We start from the raw sequence: 20955 nt of genomic DNA, 5'->3' as shown, positions 1-20955 counted from the left end.
ATGGTTGGAAAAGTGTACTCAGCATAGTTATCAATGGTTCATAATCAAGCTGGAAGAGTACATTGAGTGGTGTCCTGCAGGGATCTGTCCAGAGTCTGATTCAATTCAACATCTTCAGAAATGATTTGGATAATGGCAGAGAAAGTACCCTTATAAAGTTTGTGGATGATACCAAGCTGGACGTGCTTTGGAGGACAGAATTAGAATTCAAAATGATCTTGACAAACTGGAGAAGTAGTCTGAAATAAATAGGGTGAAATTCAATCATGACAAATGAGAAGTATTCTACTTAGAAAGGAAAAATCAATTGCACAAATACAAAATGGGAAATGACTACCTAGGAAAGAGTACTGCAGAAAAGGATCTTGGGCTTATAGTGGATCACACACTTAATATGAAACATAACAGTGTTGCAAAAAAAGCAAACATCATTCTGGGATGCATCAGCAGGAGTGCTGTAAGCAAAACATGACAAATAATTCTTCCACTCTAATCAGCACTGATAATGCCTTGACTGAAATAGTGTGTCTCGTTCTGGGCACCACACTTTGGGAGAGATGTGGACAAATTGAAGAAAGTGCAGAGGAGAGCAATAAAAATCATTAACGATCTAGAAAACATGACTAGAAAAATTGTGTTGGTTTATTCTAGAGAAGACCAGGGAGGACACAATAACAGTCTTTAAGTACATAAAAGGCTGTTTAAAAGAGGAGGGTGATAAGTTTTTCTCCTTAACTGCTAAGGACAGGACAAAAAGTAAGGGAGATTTAGGTTAGACAGTAAAAAAAAAAAAAAAAAAAAAGCTTCCCAACTGTGAGGGTAGTTAACCACTGGAACAAAAATTACCTAGGGAGGCTGTGGAATCGCTGTCATTGGAGGTTTTTAAGAACAGGTTAGACAAACACCTGTCAGGGATGGTCTAGATAATACTGAGTTCTGCTTCAATGCAGGGGACTGGACTAGAGGACCTATCAAGGTCCCTTCCTGTCCTACATTTCTATGATTCAATGCCTTTACAAGGTAGGCCTATGGTATTGTCTTTCAAACGTGTCATGACAAGACCTTATATTGAATACCATAAAAGGCATGAAAGATTTGTGAGTGACACCAAAGCATTCTGAAAGCATAAATAACTGGAATAATTTATAAGTTATAACTTAATTTATACACAGGAAGCTGCTTAGATAGCTGGTCAATAGGGAGCTGTCTACCTTCATAAGTCTGTAATATATCTTTCAGCTAAATCTCAGCTCTAAATGCAAAAATCCAAACTTTCAAAAGACATTCCCTAGAGGACTGAGAGTCAATAAATCAAACACCCTTATTACAATGAAACACAGTATTGTCATCTAGGACAGGTATCATCTGATAATATTCTTTAGTATTTTTCCTCACACACAGTTATGAATCTAAAATTGCTACAATTGAATTATTAATTGTTCCAGAATCCCATATCTTGAACACAACAGAATGAAAATTGTGTATAAAAATATTTGTCAAGAATTGTAAAAAGTATTGTTCGGCTATTAGTATTTCATAATTGTAACAATCAAAAACAGGATATGAGAAATGGAAATACAGGAAATACTGATCTGAACCATACATAACATCATAGTAAAGTTGTTTGGACTTAGTCTCAGGCAAAGATTACCATTACATAAGGGCTAAACCATAAACAATTCAGAAAAAAACAGTTCAGCCATAGAAAATGATATCTAGCAAAACAGCCATACCAAAAAAGAGACTTATGTGCTCAAGTTAAACAAGTTACTGTTTAGTTTGCTTATCACACAGAACAGCGAGTGTTCCTTGAAAATGGCAAGACTAATGTTTCCATTGCCTACTTTGGTTCTTGGTTTAAGGGAGGGACTAATCCATCTCCAATTTTATTTTATTTTCTCTCTCTCTCACACACACACCTCTATCTTAATTTCACCAAAAACCTATTAATATAAAATTTTATATGCCACTTTTCATCTCAAGCTCAAACTTTTCTGGAAAGCTCAGGGCAATCACACAAGAAGTTTGCAAAGATTCTGGATATTTTAAAATTTCCCTAATTTTCAAAGATTTCCTAACTTTCTTTTTGGCTCTTAACTCACAATGATTGTCCTCAAACAAAGTTGCACTGGTATAAGTAAAAGAATGATTTAAAATTGATGTAATTGAATTGGCACAAAAGCTTTGTGGATATCTTAAATTGATATAAACCTATATTGATTTAGCTTAAGTAAATCAGAAAAAAGGTATAAGATGAATCAAAATATGACACTCTACACTGGGACTTGCACTGATTTAACTAAACAGGTACACGACTGTGTATCAGTGAACAAGGCCTAAAACTGATTTACTTATCATAAAAATATATATATATTTATATGGTTTTCTTCACTGCAAATAGAAATTTCCTTCTCCAACTTTTAGAGCAAATTGATTGTCAGATCGTACATCAAAAAAAAAAAAAAAAGAAAAATGTACTTTGGATGCAAACAGAAAAGCAGCAGTAACTCCCTCCATAAACTCCTGTTTGGTAGCTTTCAGCTTCTCTCTGTTGCTAGACTTCAGCTGGTGACGTGGGATTGGAAAATTAGCATCTTCTAGCTCTCAAAAGGAAGAATTTAATTAGTCCAGACAGTTTTCAGTACCTTCTCTTGTTTCCTCTTGTTAAGTGACATCACTACCACTGTAGCATACCTTTTGCCTCTAGGCTATTAAGAATAATGTATCACCTATGAATATGGATAGTACACGCTAAGTGAGTGAAAGTTGAGCAATCAAGTGGAAGAGAGATTTTCATTCACACTGTTTAAACATTTGTTTTAAAAATACATCTATTTAACATTAAGATCCAACTGATATACCAAAGGAAGGCCATATTAAAGATTCAAACTCCCCACCTACCCTTTAATTTTTAAGGTGTGAGAGCTAAAACCGTACATTCTCCAAGACACCCAGCAAAATTAGGGAAGTCTACAGTTGACATTCCTGGTATTTCTAAGATACAAATCAAACTCCTTGGCCAACTAGCTGGAGAGAGGGCATAGAAGAAGTCCATTGGCTCTGTGTGCTTGAGGCGAGGGTGTATACACCCTTTCCCCTGCCTGTGATGCCATTCTGCGCCCAGGAGCAACAGCACCTCCTCTATGCCTCCCATGGAATTAGAGTAGGACCAGTGCATTGGGGCTTTGTATTGGGACCCCAATGCCTGGTACAGCATGGGCCCATCTATTCTCCCCCCTCATCCCTTCAACCTTGCCGGGGGGGAGGGGTTTGCAGAGAGTCTCAGTAACAGTACTGGGATGAGGTTAAAAATAGGGAAGGCCTCAGGGCAGCTCTCCCTAGGTGGCATAAATTACAGAAGAAAGGTTAACTGGAGCTGGACAAGTTACTGCTCCATAGTTTCCCAGATGTGTTAAGTTGTGACCTCATTAAACCACATTCTTGGTGTCTTGTCTTTCTTCTTGGGCGATCTGGGGCAATGGTTCAGGTGGTCTAATTATTTAATATTACACCTGCTTCTGCAGTAGAATATCACTTTTGATTAAAAATATAGGTTGCTGCTGCTTCTGAAGTCTTGGTACCTTCCAGATTCTGTCCGTACACTCCCTCAAGCCCTGCCGCCTACACTTTGAAAGCATTCATCAAAAGTTTAAATTTCAGTTATTGCTTTGGAATTGAGACCTATCATTTTTCCTTGTTGTTCAGCGACATGAGCTCTTTTAGGATTTTCCTGATAGAGTAATTGCTAGAAGAAATATTTGTTAGTAAAGCTGTGCTTGAGGCTGCACTGCTTGGTGGTAGGGAATCAGTCCCCAGGGTAGACTGTCAGGATCTAAAGAAGGCTGTTCCACCTGTCTGGCATTTATTTTTTGAAATTACATCAATTTTAGAAAGAATATTTCAACAGTAAAAGAAGTTCTCAGCAAAAATTACATTTTTTCCCTCCAAATTCTATAAGCAGCACCTTATTTATCTAAGATAGATTGACTACCTTGTTTGCAGACAAGCGCTCTTCCCCACATCTTATGTGTTTGTCTCCAAACATTTACTAATTAAAAACAACTAATCATATTACCAATACAGAGTCTTTAAACAAGATTGTTTTAGTGTGGGTTTGTTTTTTGTGCGTATGACAGAGAGGAGAAAGAATAAAAATAAGTTATAGTTGCAAGGAAGAGGAACCTTTGAATTCGGGATTACTGCAGCATACTTTCTGAGCATAAATTTGAACTAAAAAGATATTGAATGAACATTACTCTGCAGCCATTCCACATTTGGCTAGGATCCCATCGAATATCATAACCATAACCGAAGCACTTTCAGGATTGGTCAGCAATTATTTGGAAGGGAAACCTCCAAGGAACGTCTAGATGCTACAGGGAACAGTGTTTTAGGCATTCTTCCCTTGTGAATTGGCAGTGGCCCAATGTCCCAGGATACTGACGGGACAATATGCTGCAGAAAATATTGAGCCAGATCTTCAGGTGTTGTAAATCAGCCTAGCTCCATTGACTTTAATTGAGCTTTGTCATTTACACTAGCTGAGGATTTGGAATACCATCTTTTGAATGAGATAAAAAACAAAGATCCAACTCATTTGTGATCTTATATCGCTTTTAACAAGAATAAAGTTGTTATGAATAGTCTTGACTAAATCCTATTACACTTTCTCCATGCTTAAAAATCCCTGTAGTATGAACTGGAAAGATTTTTTTTCACTTCTTGCCCAAAATTCTTGTGTAAGGTTGTTTTGTGATATTCAATAGATGCTGAGTTCCACAGCAGAGTTAACTTCATTCCACTGGTGGGTGATATGACCCTTATATATTCAGTAAAATACATTGGTTATCCTTTTAGAGCAAGTTATTATCATTACTATGTTATCTTACCCTACATTAACCTACAAAAGTGTGCCACTGTATATAGTAATGGCAGGCATTCAAAACACCAGAAGACAAAAAGGTTAGTATTATATGTTTTGAAGTGTTTGCATAACCTCTTTAAGAAACTAATATGAGCTTCTGATACATCTTCCCTCCACATCCTTCACTAATTTCCTTACTGAATATGAGAGATCAAAAGCACAAAAGACCAATGAAATCATTTAACCTTTTCTCTACAGGCGAGACTAAAACAAAACATTTTATGTCAGTTGATGGTAAATATACATGAGAAAGAGCAAGGAGTATTTCACCTAAATATGCCACTCCTCTTCAGACATGAAAAACAACATGCATCTCTATGAGCCATTTCAAAAGGTTATAGTTTTTTCCCCCTTATATAAGATGAATTGAAACACTGCACTGGACAAACCAAAGCACACTTTATCAGGATTGAAGGATTTTATTTTCATCATCTAACCCTAATTTTATAAGAAAAAATTAATACCATATGAAAAGAGCCTTCCTAGTAAAACATACAAATACAGAATCCTTCAGGCAAAATTCTGCCAATTGGCAGGCAAGCACAACTCCCAGTGAAGTCTGTGCAATTATAAATGTAATCTCAGTATAAAACTTGACTTTATTGATCAAGTTGTTGGATTCAGTGTGAGGGTCCTGGCTGGTGGTGGTGGCCTGTGATATACAGGAGGTCAGCATAAATGATCTGGTTGTCTCTTCTGGCTTTAAACGTCATGAGACTAATTTGTCCTCCACAACTATGCTACTGAAGTCAATGGAGTTGCAGTAGTGTAACCGTAATGAGAATTAGGTGCAAAAATCCAGAACAACAAGGGAACGTTGGCCCCTTCAGTGTAACATTTTACCTCTACACTACTAAACTTTCTAGGCCCTATATAATCTCACCTCATCTCTCCCGTTTTCATCTTGTACATTTTTATAAACACTGAACTAAGCAAACTGTGTTCAGCTATCACTTAATTGTCTGTACTGTACTTCTCTAGCCTCTGCTACTTAGCAACAAGAGTCATAAGAAAGAATACATAATAGGTCAACCTATCAGACTTAATCTTCTGATCATATAGGAATGATTGATGTGTTTCCAGTCATGAGCAAGAGACTGGAGAGAGACAAAACAGTAAAACAAAACAGTAATGGCCATGTATGGATAGACAATTATTTCTTGGACGACAGGCACAGAGAAAAGAGGCCACTGATTGATAGTGTGCAATTCACATATTATAACCTGATGGACAGCCAACAGGAAAGCAGACTTCGACTCCCTCAGGGAATGGATGGTTAGGATCCCCTGGGGGACTAACATGAAGGGGAAAGGAGTCCAGGAGAGCTAGCTGTATTTCAAGGAATCCCTGTTGAGGTTACAGGGACAAAGCATCCCGATGAGTCGAAAGAATAGTAAATATGGCAGGCGACCAGCTTGGCTTAACGGTGAAATCCTAGCGGATCTTAAACATAAAAAAGAAGCTTACAAGCAGTGGAAGGTTGGACATATGACCAGGGAAGAGTATAAAAATATTGCTCGGGCATGTAGGAATGAAATCAGGAGGGCCAAATCGCACCTGGAGCTGCAGCTAGCAAGAGATGTCAAGAGTAACAAGAAGGGTTTCTTCAGGTATGCCGGCAACAAGAAGAAAGCCAAGGAAAGTGTGGGCCCCTTACTGAATGAGGGAGGCAACCTAGTGACAGAGGATGTGGAAAAAGCTAATGTGCTCAATGCTTTTTTTGCCTCTGTCTTCACTAACAAGGACAGCTCCCAGACTGCTGCGCTGGGCATCACAACATGGGGAGTAGATGGCCAACCCTCTGTGGAGAAAGAGGTGGTTAGGGACTATTTAGAAAAGCTGGACGTGCACAAGTCCATGGGGCCGGACGAGTTGCATCCGAGAGTGCTAAAGGAATTGGCGGCTGTGATTGCAGAGCCATTGGCCATTATCTTTGAAAACTCGTGGCGAACGGGGGAAGTCCCAGATGACTGGAAAAAGGCTAATGTAGCGCCAATCTTTAAAAAAGGGAAGAAAGAGGATCCTGGGAACTACAGGCCAGTCAGCCTCACCTCAGTCCCCGGAAAAATCATGGAACAGGTCCTCAAGGAATCAATCCTGAAGCATTTACATGGGAGGAAAGTCATCAGGAACAGTCAGCATGGATTCACCAAGGGTAGGTCATGCCTGACTAATCTAATCGCCTTCTATGATAAGATTACTGGTTCTGTGGATGAAGGGAAAGCAGTGGATGTATTGTTTCTTGACTTTAGCAAAGCTTTTGACACGGTCTCCCACAGTATTCTTGTCAGCAAGTTAGAAAAGTATGGGCTAGATGAATGCACTATAAGGTGGGTAGGAAGTTGGCTAGATTGTCGGGCTCAACGGGTAGTGATCAATGGCTCCATGTCTAGTTGGCAGCCGGTGTCAAGTGGAGTGCCCCAGGGGTCGGTCCTGGGGCTGGTTTTGTTCAATATCTTCATAAATGATCTGGAGGATGGTGTGGATTGCACTCTCAGCAAATTTGCAGGTGATACTAAACTGGGAGGAGTGGTAGATACGCTGGAGGGCAGGGATAGGATACAGAGGGACCTAGACAAATTGGAGGATTGGGCCAAAAGAAATCTGATGAGGTTCAATAAGGATAAGTGCAGGGTCCTGCACTTAGGACAGAAGAACCCAATGCACAGCTACAGACTAGGGACCGAATGGCTAGGCAGCAGTTCTGCGGAAAAGGACCTAGGGGTTACAGTGGACGAGAAGCTGGATATGAGTCAGCAGTGTGCCCTTGTTGCCAAGAAGGCCAATGGCATTTTGGGATGTATAAGTAGGGGCATAGCGAGCAGATCGAGGGACGTGATCGTTCCCCTCTATTCGACATTGGTGAGGTCTCATCTGGAGTACTGTGTCCAGTTTTGGGCCCCACACTACAAGAAGAATGTGGATAAATTGGAGAGAGTCCAGCGAAGGGCAACAAAAATGATTAGGGGTCTGGAACACATGACTTATGAGGAGAGGCTGAGGGAACTGGGATTGTTTAGTCTGCGGAAGAGAAGAATGAGGGGGGATTTGATAGCTGCTTTCAACTACCTGAGAGGTGGTTCCAGAGAGGATGGTTCTAGACTATTCTCAGTGGTAGAAGAGGACAGGACAAGGAGTAATGGTCTCAAGTTGCAGTGGGGGAGGTTTAGGTTGGATATTAGGAAAAACTTTTTCACTAGGAGGGTGGTGAAACACTGGAATGCGTTACCTAGGGAGGTGGTGGAATCTTCTTCCTTTGAGGTTTTTAAGGTCAGGCTTGACAAAGCCCTGGCTGGGATGATTTAATTGGGGATTGGTCCTGCTTTGAGCAGGGGGTTGGACTAGATGACCTCCTGAGGTCCCTTCCAACCCTGATATTCTATGATTCTATGATTATGTAAATTGTTGCAGGTCAGGGTACAAATGGCAGCGTGTCCTAATGGTTCGAGCATGCAAATGAGCACTACATTTTTTAATTATATGGTAGCTCTGACTTACTGCGTGACTATCACCAGCTTGTTGGCAAATTTATGTCAACAGTTAAATAACTGTTCTAATCCCACTCTGTCCTAACCGGTTCTCAGGTGTCTCTGCTTCATACTAAGTGTATAAAGAGCACCTTACTAAGACAAACACAATCCACAAATCAGCGCAAACACTTCAGCATGTTCACAATGCTCAAGCATCGGTACAGCTATGAAGCTGCAGTAAGTCTTCCTTTTTTATCATCTATACTTTTAATGATCTGAGAATAAAAAGCATTTTAAAAGAAAGAGTGACTTTCTGAAAAACGTATGCAGTGTAGTTGTAGCTGTGTCAGTCCCAGGATATTAGAGAAACAAGGTGGGTGAGGTAATATCTTGTATTGGACCAACTTCTGTCCAAGCTTTCTGAGTCACACAGAGCTCTTCTTCTGAGCTGGTCCCTCACCAACAGAGGTTGGTCCAATACAAGATATTACCTTACCTTGTATTAAGTTACATAATGTATATTGATGTAATTTTGTGCAATTGAACACAGTAGGAGAAAATCATTATAACACTATGCTGCTCCTCAATTATTTAACTCAAAAGCCACATCATGATCAATGCATGCAAATATATGTTCAACGTAATGTAGCCAAGTGTATAATTTAGCTTCATTTTACAAACATTTTAATAATGGTCAACATAATATGCAAATACTCTACTTCACAGGCCACAGCTTACTAAAACTTTTTCAGTGCAATACATTTTGGATTCACGAGTATGTTATGTCTTATTTCCTAAAAGCAGCTTGTCAAACGACGTAAACTTTGGTCCAAAAGTTGACCTCCGGCCACAGACCACTTATGAAGCTGGAAAGACTTTTCCAAAGGACTTTTAGAGGGGAGCCAAAAATTTGGTTTTAATGGAAAGTAAGTCATTACTACAACAGATATTGCCTTGCCATCATGATATAGTATACTCTATTAGTACCAGATATAAAGAGCAAATTTACTATATTAAAACTTTGCTAATTCATACTTTTGACGGGAAAACTTAATTTGTAAAATTCAGTAATTTGCAACAATTAGATAATCAAAAACACAAACAAACAGCAAAGATAATATCACAAAACTGTGCTTTCTTCATTTACTATAACACCTATGGAATTATTCTAATCTTACTTACACCAGTATAAATTACAAGTTAGCGGGTTTATGCCAATGCAAAACTAGTGTAGGTATGGTCAAAATCAAGCCCTTGTAGCTAAGTTGTTGCAATATTCCCCAACCTTGAAGGGGGAGGTAGATTTCCCACCCTCTTCTGGAAAAAACCCTACAATGGCTTTATTACATCAAACACAAAATGAATGCTATGCTGTTCATCTAGTAATAATTTCATTCATCTAAAAAGCATACAAATTATCCAAAATTAAAAGCTTGCAATTCAGTACAAAAAAAAAAACATACAAGAACCTCACAAGCCAGTCTTACTCCTGCTATGGCCAGAGAGATGCTGTGCTCTGGTAATCTCTCACTTTTTGGGTCCATTGGCAGCAGATGGACACAAATTAGGGCACTCCTAAGGCAATTCTAATTTGCACTCAGGAGCTGAAGCCCTCATCCAGCTCCAGGTGAGAGTGTGAAGATAAAGGAGCAAGTCTGGCTTTACACTATCTATATTCAGGCCCTGCACTAAATATAAATTGTCTGGATCCAAGAATGAGACCCAGAAATATAGTCACCAGTCTACTAACTGGTTATGCCTCTTTTTTACCTGCAATTAGATACCGATAAATGTTAACCAACTTAGTTCCCTTTCATCACACCTAGGTTTATCACAAATTTTGACCAAGACTATCTGCTAAAAGTATGCACAAAATTATAATGAGCTGGCTGGACAGGAGCACAGGTCTTTTAAAAACTGAGAAAATTCCATCGGCCCAACCTGCCGACGCGGTAGGCAAACAAACCGACCTGGCCCGCCAGGGGCTTTTCCTGCACAAGCGGTGAACCAAGTTTGGGAATCACTGTTCTAGAACATTCCATCCACTGTTTTCTACCATTCTGATGCAACAAGGTATGATGCAACCTCCTTCTCAAAGACTGATTAGGAGTAGAAATCTGGATCTTCAACATTAAATGCTAGAAGGAAGAAGCTCAGGATTATGTTTCATCAGATATGTTTCAGGTTCTTCTTGCTATCCTGGACTCAACCTATGGACTTCTGTATTTGGTATCTGTATTTGGTATTAGCTCAGGTAATGAAAGATTCCAGTTTTCCTGAATCACTGTTTGGATTTGCACTTGTGTGTTCCAGTTCTGCTTTCTTATTTAGATAAAGCCAGATTTTCTCTGAGCCATTGACAAACAGCAGTGTCACCAGTCTATGATCTATTAAATCCTTCCAAAATCTATTTTGATTACTTTTTAAGTTTAGTGTTTCTATGGAGACCCTTGTTCTGCAAGACATAAGCTATGATTTGATCAGAGTCCACTCCATGATGAGTTATGCAAATTTCAACACACTTATGATAGAGGGATACAAATGTAGAGAGACAACTTTCCAGGAGTTTCATCAAGTACCACTGGAGTCTGGAGCACCATTTCTCCTTTTTTAGAGTCAACCACACATGAGGCTGATGTTGACTGCACTTTCCCAATGTGCTTAAGAATATATTAGTTGTTACTTCTTTATAAGCAATGTTGAGTAGTATGTTGAACACCCATATGTCAGAAGTTTAGGATGGATTGCACCAAATAAGTTGGCTCTTTTTCATTTTATTTTCTCCGACTTAAATGGTCAAAGACCACTGTGCTCTGCAGTTTTGGACGTCATTGTGACAGGATATACAGTACACATCTGGGTCCTCAGGAGCACAGACGATAGCCAGGTCAAAAAGTACTGGTGCTGCACACCAGGAAGACTATGGTCTTGTCTATAAGCAGAGACAAGAAGCAGATAGACTCAGTTAGCCTCATAAGAGGAGGGAAAACAGCTGCCAGAGTATGACAACAGAAAGGCTATTGCACAGAGTTCTCTTATTATTTATTTTTTAAAACAATATGGAGGTGTTTGTTGCTCTGTGTTTGGTTCAAGGTGGGGTTTTTGGCTGTTTTGTTTTCTAAGTAAAGTTTGGGTGTTTCTTGGAGGAAAATGGGCTGCAAATGCTGCTGATGTCATTCTAGAAAAAAAAGAGGAGAGAAAACCCGTTTGGTATCTTCTCTGGAGCAAAGAGGACTTTATTTTCTTTTGGCCCTGAAAAGGCCTCTCTATAGAATGAAGGTAAAAGATTGCAGCCCTGCTCAAAAGCCCATTGAAGTCAGTGGAAAAACTCCTATTTGAATGAAGGTCTGAGTTTGGGATTTCTCCTGGCACAAGAAGAGATTGTGTCTTATTTTCTATTATGAAGGCTCTAGATCTCCCTTAAATGGGAACAGATGCAGCAACTGGGACTGTGCCAAACTGTGGAAGTCTGTTTTACTCTGGTATCTTCCATAAGAAAGATGGTGGTTGTGCGGCAGAAATAGTAGTCTTGGGAGGGCAAGAAGTTTGGGAGAACAATCCAGTCTACTGCTATATTGCAGGGTTTGAATTTGGAACTCCAATAAGCAGGGTGGGCTATAATTCCCCTCCTTGCTGGTACCAAGGAACCATACAGGAAGACTACTTGGATGACCACTGTGGGCACACTGTCAATGATGATTGAACACATCATTAAAAGAGTGCCATTTGTAAGATCAAACTGCTCAGTGTTCTGGCTCTCCCATTTCAACAGACAAAGCTTCAAAATGAAATATGACATTCTATGAAAAAACCCAAATTAATTTTACTAGGTAATGCTTTATATTGAAGCCTGCCAGGAGACAGTAATGGCTGCAACAATGAGAATGCCAAAAACACTAAGAATAGCATAATTTAAATAAGTAGCAGTAGGTAAAGTTTATGAATAACAGAAGGTAAAGAGATCTCATTTCTTTTAACCAAATTGCAGTCTACTCCTGTGAGTAAAGATTTGCAAGACCAAGCCCTTTGTTAGCATGATATTCTCACAAACACACACACACACACACACACATCTTTGCTACTGAAATGATGCTGGCCCAGAAATCTAATGTATTCCCTTTCCCAGTATAATCTCTGTGAAATCTAAAAACCTATCATTGATATATTGCTGATTTTAGCTTGACCTGTCAAACGCTAATGTGGCCTTCTCAAAAAAAAATTTATTCATCTATACTACTATAGGGACACTAAACCAGCTTACTCTGAAAATAATGTGTTGTCTATCAAATATTGAAGATGCTGCCCACTGATGCAATTCCTATCCCAAGTTCAAATCAAAGTATTGTAACAAACATTCTTCAGAGAATACAATCCTTAATTTATTCAGCTGAAAGTGAAATTAACTCAGTAAAGATAAACATGAGATCACTGATCTTTATCATATCTCAGCCACATATAATGGACTACAGTAAGCCACCGGTTACATCTGTATAATCCCTCTGAGAAATTTTGGATGTGTTGCATGTGCGTTGCTCCCCACAGAAGGATATGAGAAGTTAAAGCACACCGCAAATCCAGCTGCATTTGTCTTTTCTACACTGCTCACATTCTATTTTGCTCTTCTGGATCTCAATTTCTCAAATGGTTTGAACAAAGGGGTAGTACACTTCTCCCTCGTTCAAATTGCCCAATCCGTCTTCCTCTTCGTAGTATTCAATGAACTCCTCTTGAAACCAAATTCGTGAGTATAAGAAACTTGGATGAATTAGTATGCAGCCTGAACATAATGACCTTCAGGTTGCTAGCAGTGCACATATAAGCCAACAGCCTTTACTTGTGATTGAGCTACGCTTATCAAAAATCTACAGAAATATACCAGGTAAACAAGGGTAGGATCTATAGGTTCAAATGGAAGGTGGAGAAAGTATCTTAAGGAAGTGTTGGGGGACTTATTTAGACTATTCAAGCAAATTAAATCCAGACTTTCTCCTTTCCAAGGAAGAAATTCTGCTCCCTGGTTTCAATGGGAGTGTGTGCATTTGTCCAAGGTATGAATCTGACCCTTCACATTTCTGAAACAGCAAGGGAATTGGGTGTGCTCGTTAAAGCAGCTTTAACTGTGCAGCCAGCAGTTACTCATCAGATCACAACAGACCTTGCAGATCTTGGCAGCAATACAGGAGTCATATTTTCACATGGATGAATTGCTTATGAACAGTGATGTCGTCTTAGGCACACACAGTTTTTCTTCAACATCAGGCACGCACTTTAAAAAAGAAACACCCTCTTTCAAACATCCTATTTCTTGTACCCATTGTTCCCCTTACAAGATCTAAGGGTGATGACAATGGAACCCTGTACAGTTGGCACTCAGCTCCCACCATCCCATCGCAAAAAAGTCAGAGCTTAATGCCAGAAACTATCACCAGATCATCAAGTCTGACCTCCTGTAGATCATAGGCCACCCAACACCCACATACCAAATCCAACAACCAAAATTAGACCAGAGGATTACAGCCCACAGAAGACTAGATTATTACATACCCCAGGCAGAGAATAGGTGGGAATAGGTACATACCCTGATAATCCTGGCAAGTGACCCGCTCCTACCCACTAAAAATGATGAAAAACCCCCAAGGTCACTGTCAGTCTGAGCTGTGGGAAAATTCCTTCCCAACTCCACATATGGGTGATCAGTTAGACCCTGAGCACATGAGGAAGAACCAGTCAGCCAAGCACCTGGGAGAGAGAATGCTCAATGCCACCTCAGCCCCCTGGCTTTCCCTGACCAATGTCCAACCTCCAGCTGTGGCTGTCCCTGATGCTTCAGTGGAAGAAGATACAACACACAAACAAACAGAAAACTTCCAGAATACACTGGGGGTGGGGAGAATCCCTTCCAGATCCCTGCAGGTGACCAGCTGAAACCCTGAAGCATGAACTTTTAGGGATGTGAGACACAAACCAGAAATAAGCTCCAGAGCTGTTGAGCCCTGCCCCCCACCATCAAAAGCAACCCTGTACAATCCCACTCAAAGTTATCCTGCTCTCCCTTCACACTAAATAAATTGTTTGCCCTCACAACTCCTACTGGGAGGCTATTCCAGAACCTCACCCCTCTGATGGTTAGAAACTTTCTTCTAATTTTCAGCCTGAATTTGTTCATGACTAGTTTATATCCATTTGTTCTTTTGTCAATGTTGTCCTTTACCTTAAATAGCTCTTGGGTCTCCCAGGTATTTACCCCCCCCCAACATATTTATAGAGCAATCAGTCTTCTTTTTGCAAGACTAAACAAGCCAAGTTCTTCTCATAAGACAGGCCCTCCATTCCCCTGAGCATCCTAGCAGCTCTTGTCTGCACCTGTTCCAATTTAAATTCCAATTTCTTGAACATGGGTGACCAGAATTATACACAGTCTTAGAAGTCCCTTGTACAATGTCATTAATACTTCTCTATCTTCTGGAAATGCCTCACCTGACACATTCTAGGATTGCATTTGTCTTTTTCACAGGTACATCACATTGGTGGTTGACAGTCACCCTGTGATCGACTCACACCCCCATGTCTCTCATCTGTCGCTTCCAACTGATAAGCCCCCAGCCTGCAGAAGAAATTCTTATTATTATACCCTACGTGCATGCCTTGCACTTTATACTATTGCATTTCATCCCATTTCTGTCACTCTAGTCTTCAAGGTCATCCAGATATTCCTGTCTAATACTCCAATCTTCCTCTGTATTCAAGATGACTCCCAACTTTGTATCATCAGAAAATTTCATTAGCACACTCCTGCTTTTTGTGCCAGGGTCATTAATACAAATATTGGCTAAGATTGACCTCAGAACCAATCCTTGAGGAACTCACCTAGTAACCACCCTCCAATGTGATAATTCACCTTTCAGCAAAACCTGTTGCTTTTTTCCCCTTTGGCCAATTCCTTATCCTGCTGACAGTGATCCCCATCTTACCTAGTTTAACTAATAATTTCCCTTGTGGTACCATGTCAAACGCATTACTGAAGTTCAAATAAATTAGATCTACTGCACTTCCCTTATATTAAAAAATCAGTTGTTTTCTCAAAGAAAGAAATCAGATTAGTCTGGCATGATCTACCTTTGGTAAGCCCATGTTGCGTTACTTCCCCTTTACCTCTATGAATTTAATTATTTTTTTCTTTCACAATTTGTTCTAAAGCCTTACATACTACTGAAGTCAAAACAACAGGGGAAAAAGTGACCCAGGCAATTACAGACCTATCTTAAATACAGGTACATTAGCTATTCTCCAATCCTAAAATACTACGCCTAAATAGACAAAATTTATTTTAAAATCCTTACAACCTGATGTGACAGGTTACCTAACTGTCCCCCACATTCCGGGGTGCCACCTGATGTACTGGGGTACCACTGAACCGCCTGTTTCACCAGTCTGGGCTCCCTTACACTGCCTTGCTGAGCCAGGCCCTCAAGATCCTTCCAGCACATACACACAAGTAGGGACACACCCAGCTGCAGAAAGACACAGACACTGAGATCAGTTCTGCATGGGAATTGCCCAGCACTCAAGTGCATACCTCCTCTGGCGTGTAAACCCAAAATGGTATTGTATTGCGCTGCACAGGGAACTATACAGCATAAGCGAAATGAAATTCGCCTCCTCCCTCAATGTGGAGGAAAATATTAACAGCTTTCTCCCTCCAGTTTACGAAATCCACAAACTGGTTTTAGAGAAAACAAAACAAGTTTATTAACTAGACAAAATAGCTTTTAAGTGATTATAAGGGATAGCAAACAGATCAAAGCAGATTACTGAGCAAATAAAGCAAACATGCAAACTAAGCTTAATACACTAAAGAAACTGGCTACAAGTGGTAATTTCTCACCCTAAATGTTTCTTTAGGCAGATTGCAGAGGTTCCTGAAGACAAGCTGCTCTTGCTTGCAACTTAAAACTCTAGGTATTTCTTTCACAGCCCAGATACCTTTTCCAGCCTAGGCTCAGTCCCGTTCCCACCCCCGCCCCCCGCTGCTTGTCTTTGTTTCTTAGATGTTTCCAGCAGTCATCCTGGGTGGGGATTCAGGGAAGAATGAACCCTGATTAACTTCCCTGCCTTAAACAGGATTACATATGGAGAGAATCCTTTGTTTCCCAATTTGATACCCACCCCCTCATTGGTGGAAAAATACTAGTAGTCCAAGATGGAGTCCAGTACCAGGTGCCACGATCATGCGACCCTGCAGTGTCAAAGCAGTCATGAGTCAAAGGCCCTATGAAGCTTCCCAGGAAGGTGGGAAATTAGCATCTTCAAAGACCTATTGTCCTCCCTAATGGTTCATTGACTTGTCCCCACCTGAACAGCCAGACTGATTGCATTTTGTCTAGTGGGTGTTCCCCAGGTGCCAACACTGTTGTAATTGATACATAGTCAATATTCCTAAATTTAGATACAAAAATGATACATGCATACAAATAGGATAATCACATTCAACAAATCAGAACCTTTCCAATGATACCTCACATGCACAAAACACATCTTAGTCATGCCATATTCATATCATAATGTCTCTATGAAGCATATGGGGCATAGTGTCACCCTGGACTACCAATTTCAGGTGCCAGCTCTCTCAGTATTCTGGGATGGAAATTATCTGGACTCCCTGATTTGAGCACATTAAACTAAGTTTTTCTTCTAATTCAGATGTGATAAAGTCTTGTCTAAGAATAATTTTTCAAAGCACTTGGTAAAATTCATAACAGCCATATTGGGTCAGACCAAAGGTCCATCTAGCCCAGTATCCTGTCTTCTGACAGTGGTCAATGCCAGGTGCCTGAGAGGGAATGAACAGAACAGGTAATCAAGTGATCCATCCCCTGTCGTGCATTCCCAGCTTCTGGCAAACAGAGGGATGCCATTCCTGCCCATTCTGGCTAATAGCCATTGATCGACCTAACCTCCATGAACTTATCTAGTTTTTTTTTGAACCCTGTTATAGTCTTGGCCTTCACAACATCCTCTGGCAAGGAGTTCCACAGGTTGACTGTGCGTGGTGCAAAAAAAAAAAATACTTCCTTTTGTTTTAAACCTGCTGCCTATTAATTTCATTTGGTGACCCCTAGTTCTTGTGTTATAAGAGAGAGTAAATAACACTTCCATATTTACTTTCTCCACACCAGTCATGATTTTATAGACCTCTATCATATATCCCCGTAGTCATCTCTTTTCCAAGCTGAAAAGTCCCAGTCTTATTAATATCCCCTCATACAGAAACCGTTCTATACCCTCAATCATTTTTGTTGCCCTTTTCTGAACCTTTTCCAATTCCAATATATCTTTTTTGAGATGGGGCGACCACATCTGCATGCAATATTCAAGATCTGGGCATACCATGGATTTAGAGAGAGGCAATGTGATATTTTCTGTCTTATTATCTATCCCTTTCATAATGGTATCCAACATTCTGTTTGCTTTTTTGACTGCTGCTGCACATTGAGTGGATGGTTTCAGAGAACTATTCACAATGACTCCAAGATCTCTTTCTTGAGTGGTAACAGCTAATTTAGACCCCATCATTTTATATGTATAGTTCGGGTTATGTTTTCCAATGTGCATTACTTTGCATTTATCAACATTGAATTTCATCTGCCATTTTGTTGCCCAGTCACCCAGTTTTCGAGAGATCCTTTTGTAGCTCTTTGTAGTCTACCTGGGACTTAACTATTATTCACTTCCTGGGACTTCACTTTTATTTCTAACAGTAGTTTCATGGACATGGGAAGTCTGGGCAGCAAGGGAATTGAAACCATTATTAGTTATCCTCATTTTGGCATGTTCTAGACTGTGGTACTGTTCTACTTCCATGCACTGCAAATTATGATGGAAATAGCTCATCAGGAACATTAGTTGGTATAAAAAGACAGTTTTAAAAAATGATTTCCTAGGAATACAAAGCAGTTCTTGTGCACCTGTCTCCGGAAACAGCTATTTTTTTTTCAAGCATACCTTATAATGTATGCATTGCACATTAATGCTCTCAGGGCCTAGTTCTGTGTGCCTTTTAAAAGGTCTCAACCACAAAGATTTGTGTGAATATGGAAACTGAACTATCCTATCACTTATAGACAGTTCTGCTAGAATAGGGTTGAGACATATTGCCAGGAAAGTAAAGGAGACCTTTATTACCAGTCCCCATATTACAGATGTGCTAGTAGTAAAAGATTCTAGGCTCCAGAACGGTCAAGATGACATCTATCCACACTTTCAAAACAAGGAGGAGGGGATTAAAAGAAAAACAAACCCACGTATCTCTCCATGTAAGTCTCTAAGAATATTCTCATGGATGTAAACAGTGCTTAATGAGGCACCCGCACTAAGATATTTTGCTTCATATGTTCTTACTTGGTTACATTAATCTAAAACAAAAACACAAAACAACTCAATACTACTAAATTACATTCTCCAAGGCAAGTTAACCTAAGCCATATGGTATTTTCCCCAGTAGTCACAATATACTGACCTTGATACTAGGAATGTGTGTGCTCTTCGGCTGTGAAAAAAATGGTGCTATGTGGTGTACTGGCAAAAAGGACGCAGTGAGAGTGTGCTACACATCTTACAGTACAATCCTGAATGGCCTCAGAGAAGTTAGTTCATCAAAAATAAAATATTCTATTTATTGTTAATAACTACAATGACAGTGTTTGAATAATGATATCACTAAAAAGGCTGCCAAGCTATTCGGACATCTGGCCTGTAATCAAACTAAATAAATCTTAACATTTTAATGTAAAATTAAATCACTGAAGAGAGGTGATCTGTTCATCCAGTTAATGTTGTTTTTATAAGGTGGGAAAGACAGCAGGATCTAACTGCTTTGCTGTTGTAAATTTCATTTGGGAAATATGTCCCTCCCTTTACACAATGTCTTGGGTAGTATTTCCTCTCTATTTCCATATCATAGGTCATTATAATACACATATAAACATCATGTAGCTCATACAAAGAAGAAAGACCCAAGAACCACAGAAAAATAATAGCTACAAATAATGCATAGCTGTGTAAATGAATGAGGATGGCTTGAGTCTGGTTTTGACCTTTAGAAGTGCAAAATAAGTTCAGATCCTTAGAAGAATCCCAGTCTCCCTCCCCTTTTTATGCTTTGCCATCATCCCTTCTTTCTCAGTCCTAGGGGGTGACATCTCAGCCTACATCCTCCTCTATCCTCAACCCAATTTGGTGTCACTAAATATAGGACTCACCTGCAATGGCTATTTTAAAAGGAAAGTTAAAAAGAGCAAATTCCACACTGAACAGGATTGCGACTCGCAAGGTAAGCGGAAGAGACAGATGCAAGAATTGGGAGAATACAGGCAGAGGATTATGTCACACATATCCCCCTCCCCCAATCATCCCACCCCTTCTCCTCTAGACACCCGACCCGGGTGTCACATTAGTTAGTGAAACTACTGTACATCAGTCCAGCACCAAATTTGGAACCGGAGGAGCTGCTTCCATGCAAGCCACATTCAGCAGTTTCCAAGTGAGCAATTGCATCCAAATACCAATCCCGACACAAGACACATCTCCTCTCCCCCTGCATTACGTACACAGGCAAGCAGGAGGGCTTGCAGGGAAAGAGATGGACAATTGTCAGTACTCACACTCAGAATAACGCAAGATGGAAGCAGGGCAGTAACTTCACTGATCAATTCTCACAGGCGCCAGCAAAAATACACCGACCCCCGCTACAGCTGATCCTGCTGGGTCAACAAGTCCTTCAGTGCCTTCCCCCTCTGGATGCACTGTAGAGCAGTAAGGGGGCGGGGGGGGGGCAGGCTGTCCCGCTGTTTTGGTTTAAGAAGCAATCAGACCCAGGACTGTCATGCAATAAAACCCTCCCTTCGCTACTGCTGCTGGGCTGCTCTCCAACGCTGCCCCGGCTACTCCTATCCCCCGCACGCCGCAGGGAACTCCTGGCTGAGGCCGGTCGGCTTGCCCCCAGCTCCAGCCAGCATCCCAGAAGGGAAGAGCACAGGGCAGCAGGGCGCCCGGGGAAAGGGGCAGCGCTGGGCTCCCCGCTGGCTCCGGCCCCGCGTCCCTCGGGAAGCGCCTACAGGCTGCGATTGCAGTGCAAGGCGCTGCGGCTGCAGCCGGCTCCTGCCATCCCCCCTCTGTGCGCCTTGCCCTACCCTGCCTCTCCTCGCCGCCGAGCCCGACACCTGGCCGAGCCCCGCCAGCCAATCAGTGCAGAGCCCTGGCCCCTGCTCGGGAAGGGAGGGGGGAGCAAATGAGGAACTACGCCAGGGCGCGCGCGCGGACCTGGCCGCCTCTCCCAAGAGAGGGGGGAGAGGAGGCGTGTACAGCGCGCGCTTGAACCACGCGAGCCCAGGGCTGGCGCGCGCGTCATCTAAACCGTGGCACATGCATTGCCGCGCGCAAGGAGGGCGGGGGGAGAGGATGCAATTGCAGTCATCACAGGGAAGGAGGTGCGTGGTGCAGAGTGCGCCCCAGGGGACAGGGCTCACGCGCGTGCTGCCAATTCACACAGCCTTGCCCACACGC

At 41.1% G+C, this 20955-nt stretch overlaps 1 protein-coding gene across 4 annotated transcripts in view; it reads right to left on the bottom strand.

Moving 5' to 3' along the window:
- Positions 1–20580, bottom strand: part of MYRIP (myosin VIIA and Rab interacting protein) — a 364430-nt gene extending 343850 nt beyond the window's left edge. For 3 of the 4 annotated variants that reach the window (XM_074945499.1, XM_074945498.1, XM_074945502.1), the window contains exon 1: positions 20055–20580. The gene's annotated coding sequence lies outside the window, so the exon portion shown is untranslated. The remainder of the gene's footprint in view (positions 1–20054) is intronic. The other variant, XM_074945501.1, reaches the window with a different exon arrangement.
- Positions 20581–20955: the final 375 nt, after the last annotated feature.

The sequence above is a fragment of the Natator depressus genome, chromosome 2 (assembly GCF_965152275.1).
Source record: "Natator depressus isolate rNatDep1 chromosome 2, rNatDep2.hap1, whole genome shotgun sequence".
NCBI lineage: Eukaryota > Metazoa > Chordata > Testudines > Cheloniidae > Natator > Natator depressus.
Note: the sequence above shows the minus strand (reverse complement) of the source record. Positions and strands in the feature narration are given on the sequence as shown.